We start from the raw sequence: 12352 nt of genomic DNA on the forward strand, positions 1-12352 counted from the left end.
TGTTGTTGAGCATATTTTATGGACGAGAAGGATTTGAGTATTATTTCTCGAATTTCGACTCGACATTGCCAGAGGTCCCGAATTTCAAGCATTTGAACAAGTGGGACTACTACAAAAGCGAAGACAGATTACACAAATGGTTTATTCCATGGAAAACATTAGATACTTCACATGCTCGAAGAAACAATCTGACTTGTCAAGTGTCAGAAATTGAGAAAAAGTTTATAGGGCAGGTAGATACTAGATACAGGAGGCAGAAGATTCTGAAGGCCTCAGGACAATGGGAAACAGATTGGACCAAGGAGGAAAGGGCACATCAAAGAAAGGGTAGTATTGGTCCAATTGCTTTAGATAAGGAGAAACGGGGGAAACTGTGCATCCACAGGAGTTACTCCTATTATGAGAATTTTTATGTAGGTCAAGTCCATTGTGAACATGCCTTTCAACTGGAGTATTACTCTAAGGATTTTTTGAAAGGGATGCAAGCAATTCCAAATGTATATTTTGTATGTGGAAGAAATGCCTATGTGAAGCTACCAGATAATTGGTATGGATCATGCTATCTGGCTGTTGTCTTCCCTAAAATATATCATGTTGAGAATTTAGAAACGACAAAGAAAGAAATACCAACTAGGTGGAAGAGAGGGCTGGGTGCAGCAGAAGTAGTTGGAGATGTACTCGGTGCTGCATTCCCTATCTTAGGACTGATATTGAATGACATTAAGATCAGGAGGTTAGCTACAGTCGTAGATAGGCTATCTGCCAGTACTGCTAGATCGTTGATGCTGATAGAAGGTGAGATGCAATCGATTAGGGCAATGGTTCTTCAGAACCGACTTGCTTTAGATGTTCTGTTAGCTAAAGAGGGAGGAGTCTGTAAGGCTTTGAAGGTCCAGGAATGTTACACTTACATTCCAGACAATTCAAAACCTCTAGAGAAGTATATACGAAACATCACTGCCATACACTACGAAATTGAGGATTTGACAAAGATAAATGTGTGGGAAAAAGTAGGTCATGGAATGGGTAAAGTTGGAGGTTGGTTTGCCAACTTAGGAAAGGGTATCGTTTGGTACATACTGAAACCCATCATCATAATTGTGATTTGTGTAATCACTTTGTGGGGATTGGTGCGTTTGTATCAGTGGTATAGAGCAAATAGGTTACAGAGAACTATGAGGAAACAGGAGGAAAAGTTGACAGCGATGCAGGACACTCAATACCGGAATCTAAAAGCATTGGAGACAATGAAAAGAGGTGGCACTGCCACGACTTCACTTTGAAGGGTTCTACATTTTGTGATGGTGTCTTGATGGTGATGACCCCTGAAGGTCATCAAAGGGGGGATTGAGAGAGCACAAGTCTGAAAAATGTATGAGTGCACCATATTTACAAGCACGTAGTTAGTTTAAACATGTTTACACACGAGTGTTTTATATTTAGAAGTGAAATACACAGTGTCTTATGTTCAGTAGTGAAATGCATAGAATGTTTAAGTAGAGTAATATTAATCATAACTGTGTGAGATTAATGTAGAAATGTTGGAATGAAAACGAAAACCTCATGTTCTCATGTTAAAGGAATCATGTTAGAGTTGAATAGAACTCTAAAAAATCCAGTATATTGTGTAGGCCTTAGGGCAATTCACAGCAAATCTAAACGTGCTGCTAAAATAATGTGAGATGGGGTTAACCTGGTTCTTCCACAAATGTATTATCGAATTAAGTTTGAAATATATGTTTTATAGATGTGTTGTTTTAGAAACATATGCTAGTTAAGAATGTTGTTTAAATCAAGTTAATGTTTTAAGAGTGCAGGGACCTGCTTCATGTAAATCAAGTAGGCCTGAACTGATAATGTCATATCGTTTGAACTGCCATGTGCTCGTTAGGGAAGAAGTCGAGAGGTGTCCAGCACAGAGCTTTGAGTGTGTTTTACGACCTAAAGATATGGTGGAGTCTGGAATTTGAGGCCCACTGCAGGACGAACTGTATGCAGGTGCGAGGGTCCTAATCAGCTCGAATGAAAGGGACTTTGTTCAGTGGCGCTTGGCGCAGGCCTGTAGGAGTTTCCAGGAATTTCAGGGGGTATCAGCGCACTGGAGAAGAAGCCCGGGAACCAAGGTCAACTATAACGAGGGTCTTGAAGAGTACCATCATGGAGTTTACCGCGCAAAGATGTACCACGTGAGGGGCGTCCCAAGGGGCGTTTCTATTGGAAATGTGATTTGGTATTAGGGAAAGCGACCCGGGAGGAGAGTAGAGCAGATGATTTTGGGAGCCTAAGGAAGTGGATGGGTAGGCAGATAGGCTGATCAGGAGAGACCCATTATCAGAGAAGAGACAAAGAGAAGTGCGTGATCTTCTTAGGAAGTCACCACGGCTGACACCTAGAGGGGTAAAGATCTTGTTAAGTAGGGATGTCACTTAGTATAGTGTAGGGACAGACTAACCTTAATTTTCTTTTCTGTAATGACTTTGAGGTTGCAACTTGTATCCATTTTGGCAACGCTTATGTTATTGGAAGTTGTACTCATTATTCTGTTTTTCAGACTCAGACTATTCAAAAAGTTCATGTTCATAGTGATACCCATTTATCTTCTGAATCTCATTTTGAGAAGTTTGTATCTTCAGTTATCTTTGACTTTATATTAAATCTTTGGAACTTAAATTTGGTCAGTGGTCATTTAGAGTGGTGTAAGTTCTTAAATTGATTGACTTATTGTTAGATTACCTTTTACTCAATGACAGGTACCAACGATTCAGTCGACTTAGTTTGGGATTTGGTAAGGTAACTAGTAACCAGTAATCCCGCGTTAGCATGATTACAAACTAGAGGTAACACTGGGCATTTGAGATGATGTGGAGGTTGCATTGAAAATGTGAGGTCATAAGGGAATCTTTACTCATTATTCTGGTCATAGGAAAGCAGAAAGGAGGCTGCAATGAGTGACTGAGGTCAGACACTGCAGCAGAATGCTCCGAAAAAGTCTTGAGCACCCAGGCTCAAGCTTGATATGCTCAAGTACAAATAAATGCAGACCTAATGTGTCATTATGCAAATGGGTAGCATTCAAGGCCCAGGGTAGATTCGCAATATGTAAATGCATACTCAAATGACCACATCATCCTGCTCAGGTATGTCTCAAAGAGGCTTTTAATTAGAATGGAAATGAAGTCCTGTGGTATCCTCTTTCATATGTTTAGCTTCCAATACCCATTTTGGTTCACCGTATACAGCTATGGAGAAGCCCATTCTGTAGTTTAGAAGCAGGAAGTATCACACTTCCCAGGAGCAGCAGCGGCAGACGCTGCCAGCAACGCCTTGCTGTTGCCTAGAGGTGCGCAAGAAATCACTGGAGAGCTCCCACTCCGCTGGATGCCCGTTCGGTAGTGCAGCAGGGGGAAGGACCACATTTCCCAGGAGCAGCAACAGAAGACACGCCAATGACGCCTTGCCCGTGCCTGGAGGCGTACAATAATTCACCGGAGGGCTCCCGCTCCATGAGACGTGCCCGGGCGTGTGCCTGGGCGAAGACCAGGCCACAAGCGGTTCCGCCTTCATTCGTCATTGCCCTGAATTGGCAGGGCTGGGCCACCCCCCTGACATCTGCACAAGGAGGACCAGCTCTAAGAGATTTGGGGCTGGAACAGGATTTATAATTTACAGTGTTTTTCTCTGTGTTTTACCTGCCATATCAAGCAAAAGGAACACCGAGTAAGCAGGCTATTGTTTGGCATTAGTACTCGGGGTGGCGTTACCATGGGTTGCATGTCCGTAGTCTAGAATTGTTTAGATCTAGTGGCCATTTCTAACTCCAGATACTTTGAAATAATTGGGAAACAGACATGCCACTCCAAACAGCAAGCTTTGCCTTAGCAGCTGGCCTCTTCATTGCCTCCAACCTCAATCAACATGATGCTACAGAGGGCCATTGGCGTAGTGGCAACGGAAATTGAACTTACCGAAAGACGGCTGTCCCTATCCCCTGACCTTCATTTCCCCATATCTGGCATTGTCTCCCCCCAAACTACCCTCACCCAAGAAATCAGTTCCCATATCTCACAGTCTGCTGACAGTGCAAAGGCGAGTGAATCACCAAAAGCCCATTCGCGCAAAAGGGTTACAGACACTGGCCCTGTCAAAAATGGGATACCTAAACAAACAAATGGAGGGAAGGCAAAGAGAAAGAAGCTAAATGACAACCCTCATCGGAGGGAACGTGGATGACCCAGATACGAATATGGGCAACAAAGACAGCGCACTAGTGTCTTTGTACTACCCAGTATGGGTAACAAACCTGGTGGTGGACTTACAGGCACAATTTAGACATAATGTAAAAGACAAGTTCCTCAGCAGCACAGGTAGATAAACTGGCAGAATTGTTTGAATCCTTTCTGTGAAGGCCAGTTCCAACCATAGGGAAAGGAACCAATGCTAGTTGCCAGGCTGATATTAACACCCTAACACCTGGAAATAGGTCTGAACCCCCATATGCCCAAAACCCCATTTCCACCTCTGACCCTAATAGGGCTAACTATGAGATACGGTACTTCTAGGCATGGCTACTAGGCAAGATTATGTGAACCAGCAGGGACCCAGGCATAGATGGGAGGGGGACGGTAATGAGCCCAGCACAGAGGTCAGGGAAGAGAGTAATGATTTGTCTTCGATTAACCTACCCCCACCTTATCCCTGTATGTCATCGTTCTAGTAGATGTACCTGAGCTCAACAAAGGCAGAGGGAAACGCATCTGGAACTGAAGAATAAATGCATGTTTTGGCTGGCAAGGCGGATACAATTCTCCTATGAGGATGCTGGCGAGATTCTTATGACACGTAGGGTCAGGTGGGAGGCAATTAGCTTGAAAGATGTGCATGGGGATTGCGTAGTGATCAATTAAAAAAAACAATGACTGCCCAAAGCCTTTTATGTTTAAACAGTTATAGTCAAGATGCGGGAATAAGGTCCCTACCGCTAGAATATTTTTACATTTCATATCAAGCATCACTAACCAGTATGCACAAGAGCTATTGACAGTGGTTGGGGAAGCAGAATCACCAGCAAAATAGACAGTGGCATGAACTCCCAGACCCTTACTATACAACTTACCCACAGCAAACAGATTCGGGGTCTTAGAAGAGATTGATTGACTCAAAGTAATACAGCACACAGAACAGTCAACCAAATGCCAGGAGGAAACTAGGGAGCGGGCAATTTTTGAGAGAGAGTTTTATTATCCTAGCACCACATCTGTGGTGGGGGTGGGTGGAGTGAAGGAGTCCCATGACACAACTCAACCAGGGGGGGAGCATCTTGGAACTTGCCTGATTGTTGCGGACTTTGCCGCTGGGGACCCCGGGCGGAGGGCTGCTGCCATTTTTGCTGTTTGACCTGCTGGGGTTGCCGCCTGCCTCCCGCTGCCCGCTCCCACTTCCATCTGGGGAAGCGCCGGCCGCCGCGTGGAGTGCAGGTCAGGGGACTGAAATCCCCAGCAGACCAGGGAACCACGTGACCGCATCCTAGCGCCAGGAGGCGCATAAAACTATCGTCAGCCCTGCTGAGTGGGGGGAGCATCTTGGAACTTGCCTGATTGTTGCGGACTTTGCCGCTGGGGACCCCGGGTGGAGGGCTGCTGCCATTTTTGCTGTTTAAAATGCTGGGGTTGCCGCCTGCCTCCCGCTGCCCGCTCCCACTTCCATCTGGGGAAGCGCCGGCCGCCGCGTGGAGTGCAGGTCAGGGGACTGCAATCCCCAGCAGCCCAGGGAACCACGTGACCGCATCCTAGCGCCAGGAGGTGCATAAAACTATTGTCAGCCCTCCCTCGCTAAGCCCGGGCAAAGGGCGGGCCCTCTGTGGCCTTCAGAGGCCTGAGGAGGACGGGACGGGCCATGCCCCTTGGCCTTATAAGAAGAGGTAAAGCTACCGATTGACTTTTGTACTGGACAGTAGTACTTGCTTAAATTTTAATAATTCCATCATATTCAATCCATACTATGACCCGCAATGGGGTTGCCACTAAAATAGCCCTTCGGTCGGATTCTTCCCCCAAGATGCTAGACAAGCACACAAATAGTACCTTCTTACCTACGCGTAGAGATGCTGATAAAAATACTTCCGATCAGCTTATAGACAGCCCAACTAGTAATCAATCCCCTCCACAAATAACCAGTACAGCGTGTAGCCTCTCACTGTTGGAGGAATTAAATGTTCTGTGTAAGACCAGGTACGCCCCAGTAGGATTACCCTCCCCGCCAAATAACACTATCCCGTTAGCTCCTAATGAGAGTGTGCTGGAACCCTTTTCCATTTTCACAAAAGCCAATACCCAAAGTATAGTACCCGTTCGGGCTACATCCGCCAAAAGGAAGCATGACGGGGATAAATATAATGGGAGCCAATCCAAATTACAAAAACTACATAATGGGCCCCCAAGTCCAACTTTGCCCCCTACCAATTACCCCCCAACTCTAGAGGTGGCTAAAAATTTAGACGACATAGCACCCTATTCCCAGACGGCCTTATTGTCCATGATCGAACAATTAATCAAATCTACTATATACCCTCTGATTGACAAAATCAACACCTTGGGGGATAGACTGACAGGGATTGAGGAAACAATCAAATTTAATTTGTTACCTCCTACCCATGCTACAATATCTAATCATCCCTTGTCAAGTGCTCCTCCTAATGCGCCTAAACAAACCACACAAAACAAAGTTGCCCAAACCCAAGTACTAGTTCCCACCTCTTTGCCTTCAAATGTTCCTAAAACCCCTCTTAAACCCACTACAGCGCACAATATTGATCCCAAAGTAGAGCGCAACAGGGTTTCTCGAATTCATCTACCTCCAGAGGCCGCTCCATTCGTGTGCGTCCTCTCGGGAGTCCCGCAACTCAAACAGGGTAAATCAGAGAGACAACATGACTTGTTAAATAAGGTCAAGTTTTGGCTGTCAAAAAAAAGACCCCTGCCCCATGATCTTGACGGCAGGATTATGAGTGTGAGGAGAGTGGGCTGGCTAGGTCCCCTCCCAAAAGACATCACTGGTGACTTGGTATTAATAAGATTTAGGAGTAGACATATTATTCCATACCTCCAAACTTGGCCACCCAAAGAAGGTGATGGCCCCATATCTACCTGGGATCTACACGATTTCTACCCAAACACCTCATATATCTCTCCTCCAAGACCAACGGCTGAGGATAACACCAGGCTGGGTAGAGGACTTTGCTTACTGTATTGTTGTAGTATCCCCGCGCTTAACAGATTAGACTTACCGCATAATAGTCTTAAGTACTGCAACCCCTATCAACTTTCCTTTTGATGTAATGGAAGATCTGTTTACACGAATCCTGTAAAGTATGTTATTATGAAGATAGCTATATGTACAGGGTGAGCAAATGTTTTTAACTTTCAATTTGTAGATAATTTGTGCTTTCATATGTATGTTCTTTTTTAACCATGATTGTATTTTTAACTCTACGCTTTTATGATTTTAAACAAAAATCGAATAAAGCAATCTGAAACGAAACTCAACCAGGCTTGGACAAGCGGGCAAGATGTGTAGGCAAAACCGTTGTTGGGCTGTCGCCTAATGATGCTCTCATCAGTCCTCCCACAAGACAGCCACAAACTGTGGCTCAGGCAAAGCCCTAGCAATCTCACCTGACCTCAACCCCCCAGTGCCTACAGCTGACAGAAGCAAGGTCCCAAATAGAACTCTCTGGTGTTTAGACAAAATTACCAACAGAGAGAAATCAAGCCACCCACTGTTAATCTTCAGTTACCCTTGCCAGCTGAAAATACAGACCCAACAAAGCTGAGGGTCTTATCATGGAATTATGTGGGCCTCAGAAACAAATTGGCCAATCCTGACTGGAGGACTTTTGTAGACCAACACGACATTTGCATGTTTCAGGAAACCTCATATAGGGAGGATACACAGCGGTTGGGCTTTGCGACTTTTAGAATAGCGGCAACCACCAGGGGCAAGGGTAGGTCATCGGGTGGTCTTTGTGTATGGGTTGGGTTCCTTTTGGGCTGTACATCTAAGCAGCTGGAGTTTTTTTCAAATTACGTCCAGTGCATTCTTCTGACATTTACATACAAGGTCAGAATTGCCAAGGTCAATGTCTACGCCAGGTCTGTAAGCAACATTCATGAATCACTGACCTTTGACCAACTGGCTGCTTCCATGTCTACCATCCCCATCTATCATTGGATGGTCATTGGTGGTGACTTTAACTGCCAGTTTTAACCCCTTAATGGTCTTAACAGAGGAATACCCATTGAAGACGATCTAGACTGGGGAATTCCCAAGGCAAACTTCCCGCCAACCAGAGCCTGGACACCGTTGGTGCTCCAGATTAAATTCGAACCTTAAACCACTCCCTAAGGGCATGCACTTGGCGTACCAAATCTGACACACCAGGGAGGCATATTTTTAATCAACCAGGACACTCTTCTAGTATAGACTACTTCCTGGTAGATATCACGATGTGGCACTGGGTGGTGGACTTTGCTGTTTTGACCTGTCACGACAGTGATCACAACGCCCTGATCGTGGAGGTGGAACTGCTGATTAGCACGGAAGTATCTGGTTTAAATATACCACCAGATGACAGATTAACACTGACCAACAACACAGCAATCCTGTAATAGGATGGCTTCCTTATATGGTCCAGTCATCCCATGTCTAGTGGCAGAGGAACAATCCATCTCTAGTGATAGTACATTCACCTCCCTTACACGAGTCGCAGAGATCCAGGAGGTGCTGACATCTACTCTGGCTGATGTATTTTTTCCTCTTTCACACTCAAGTGGGTGCAAAAAGGCCAAACACTCCTGGTTTAAGGATGGTTGTCGTTTGGCCAAGCTAGCTCTGATAGAGGCAATCAAAACTAAAGATAGACCCCTAATCAGAGAAAAGAGGGCGCTATATAGAGCCAACATCACCAAAGCCAAATAACTGTGGGAGCTGGACAAGTGGGATTCTCTGAAACAGGCCCTATCCTCCCATGACATGAAGGCTTTCTGGTGCATAGTTAATACAGGTAGTAGTGAAGGGAAGCAGGCCATTGAACCAAACATTGAAGCTGATGTCTGCAAACAACATTTTGAGGCCCTTTACTTAAGGCTGGAGGATGAGGGCACTAGTACAGCTAAAGATATTTCTCCACCAGAGGTCATCTGCTCCGAGGCCCCTCAGATAACTCTCACAGAAATAGTTAGTGCCTTATGTGAAATTCCCCCCTCCAAAGCTCCAGGACTTGACAAGATCCCCGGGGACCTCTTCCACACGAAGCCAACTATTTGGGGCCCCTATCTGTGGATCTTGTTTAATGCTATACTTCAGGGAATGGCAATCGCAGCAACTTGGGCTGGTGTGGAAACTCTGCCGATTCATAAGAAGGGTTCACCACTTCTTCCCTTCGACTGCACACCCATAAGTGTGGTATCCGCCTGTGTAAGCCGGTCCCATGCCTGTCACTTGCCACTGCTTGTTTATGGTGACAGTGGGATGTCACCTTTCTTTCCCTCACATGTAGAATGTTATGTAGGTCATCGGAATCCATGTATGTCATAGGACTGTGGGAGTTGTGGCAGTTGGTTTCCTGCTACAGGTTATGATGGCTGAGATCCTCTGTAATAAATAAACTTGATTCTGCATCGGTTGTTTGTGAAGAAGACTTATTTACAGACATCACAATAAGTTTAATTGATGTCAGCCAGAAAATATTTGCCTGTGTATTGCTGGGTCGTCTTCAGACCTGGATGGACTAATTCAAAATATTGAGGCCATTCCAAGCTGACTTTAGGAAAAACTCATACACCACAGACCAAATATTTAGACTCCAACTCTTGTACTGGAAAACGGTGACTATAGAGGGTGGCAACCTCTCTCTGATCTTCCTGGACCTTAAATGCGTATTCGATCTGATACCAAGAGATAAACTCTGGGCTGTCCTAAGTGATCTAGGGGTGCCGTTCTATCTTTGTTATATGCTCAGGCATTTGCACGAATGCAATTATGCCCACATCAGGTTCGGAAAACACTGTGAACTTACCACACCGATAGCTATAGCTAGAGGAGTAAGACTAATCGTGTGCTTGTGCCCACCCTTTTTTGTCTATTCATAAATGCACTCGTAGACACACTGAATGCGTGGAAGGATAATGATGCCCCCAAGATAGCGAACAGCAAAGTAGCGGCGATAATGTTTGCCGACAACACTCTATTGCTCTCAAAGTCAAGATGGGCATTCAGAGAATCCTCAACTTCAAGGCCTTCTGTGACAATAGGGGTCTCAAGATTAATTGTCAAAAGACCAAATATATGGTCTTTCACCCAACCAGCTCTACTCGCCCTAATCCCAGCCTGCACGGCATTCCATTGGAGGGTGTCTGTATTTGAGTGCCTTGTGGTCACATTAACTGAAAAAACGAACTGGGGCCCAAATTACCAAACCAAGCCTGAAGCTAGCACAGACAACAGGAGGGTTGATCAAGCTACTTAGGAACTCTTTCCATAAACCTATTGGACCACTCTTGGAAATCTACAGTCAAACAAAGGGTGCTGCAATGTATGGGGCTGAACTTTGGGGGCATAGTACTCTGAGAAACATCACCAAGTAGGAGAACAATTTTGTCAGTCAGTTATTTGACCCCCCCCCCTCCCCCCCCAGTACTCTCCTTACACCGCTTCATTTGGACTTGGGGGGGGGGGCGGTAAGTTCAGTTGACAACAAAATTGCTCTTAGACCCCTCATTTTTGGATGTCGCATATGGATAACCCCGGAATTGGCTGTGTATGGAGAGGAGCAAAGGGGATCCTGGGCTTGCAGGGCACGGGAAACAACCATTGCTAGCATATGTCAGGGACTAATTTCTGGACATAGGCAGAGTGAGTCTATGGCACAACTCTGAGGAAGCTTGCACCACAATTTCTAGAAACAAACTGGTTTGGAGTTACAGGGAGGGTAAACACGCTCGTTTACAGAGCAGAGGTGCTCAGCAACAGGATCGTTAACAGTTGCGTTTTTGAGAATAAAAGATCAGTACATCTTAGAATCTACCCTGGATGAGATACAACCTACGCAATATAGGACACTGCATATTCAATTTAAGCACAGGGTTCTCCCGCTGTGCAGTTTCTGCAACAAATGGGCAGGTACATTCTCTTTGGGTTGTCCGGCTTGTAGCAATACAGAGGAGTCAGAGTTGCAAAGACGCTGCTGGCTGACCCAATTATGTAGAAATCTGGGGACCAAACTCTGTGCAAAGGTATTTAGGTTGTTGAAATACAATACTCTATCCCCAATTGTATTTGCGATGTCACGCTTCCTACTCTATGTGGGGTGTGCGTAAGTCGCTTTTGAAAAACAATGTACAGGATAAAGCTGAGAAAACTCTTTTTTATCTTTTTTAATCGGGCTTGCTTCATTTTTAAAGCTAATTTTTTATCTGTGTTTTTATAGATTGCTCTTTTAAGTGTTTTACTAATGTGAAATGTATCAACTTTATCTCTGCCCAATAATTGTATATTTTATTATTAGGGTATTTTGTACGTGTTGTTATGTATTTTGCTTATTTATTAGTGTGTGGGATAATAGTTTGCAACTGCAATACAGGGCATTGGGGCTTTGAGTCTATGTACTGGAGGATGCTCTTATGTATCAGTTTATTGCACTTGCACTTTTATGGTCTAATGACCGCAATAAAGTAGTTGATTGATTGCCCGATATGGAGTCAAAAGTTGAACACAACCTCTCCTACAGCCTTAAATGTTCCGTGTGCATCACCATGAGCTCAGACACTGTTCAGTGAATTGGTTTTCTTATGCGTACATCAGAATATCCAGCATAATTATCTTGTACCAGAGTGAGCACGTTCCTATTAATTGGAAGCATCATAGGGCCCATCTTCTAGGACCACTGTTTCTAACAGTTCTTGATTGGAAAAGAAAGGGTTTTAATTGAATTTGCTAGTTCTGACCATTCATGAAATACGCAATTTTCATCCAATATCTTATGTTTAGCCTGCCCAACAGTATCTCATAATCTATCATGTTCATAGCAGTTGAGGTGTTCAATAGCATGATAATAACCCAAAGCAGAATCACGGCAAATTAAAGGTGCCAGACGATGGATGGGGCTGGTGTATGGTGGCATTATCCGTCAATCAAAGCTGTCTTAATCCATTTTTGAATGGAACTAGCAGACCAGACATGCAGCAGGCTTTGGGATTTGACAGCTATCAACATTTTAGTTATTTTCCTTTTTTTTAATGTATTTTGGTTTTGTAATTGAATATACATTAATATATTCACTGGGTTGTTATCACATTTT

At 44.5% G+C, this 12352-nt stretch overlaps 1 protein-coding gene across 1 annotated transcript in view; it reads left to right on the plus strand.

Annotated features, from left to right (window-relative positions):
- The window catches only part of LOC144773822 (coagulation factor VII-like), a 225467-nt gene that overhangs the window by 145055 nt on the left and 68060 nt on the right, over positions 1-12352 (plus strand). The gene's annotated exons all lie outside the window — the stretch shown is intronic.

The sequence above is a fragment of the Lissotriton helveticus genome, chromosome 8 (genome assembly GCF_964261635.1).
Source record: "Lissotriton helveticus chromosome 8, aLisHel1.1, whole genome shotgun sequence".
NCBI classification, from domain to species: Eukaryota; Metazoa; Chordata; class Amphibia; order Caudata; family Salamandridae; genus Lissotriton; species Lissotriton helveticus.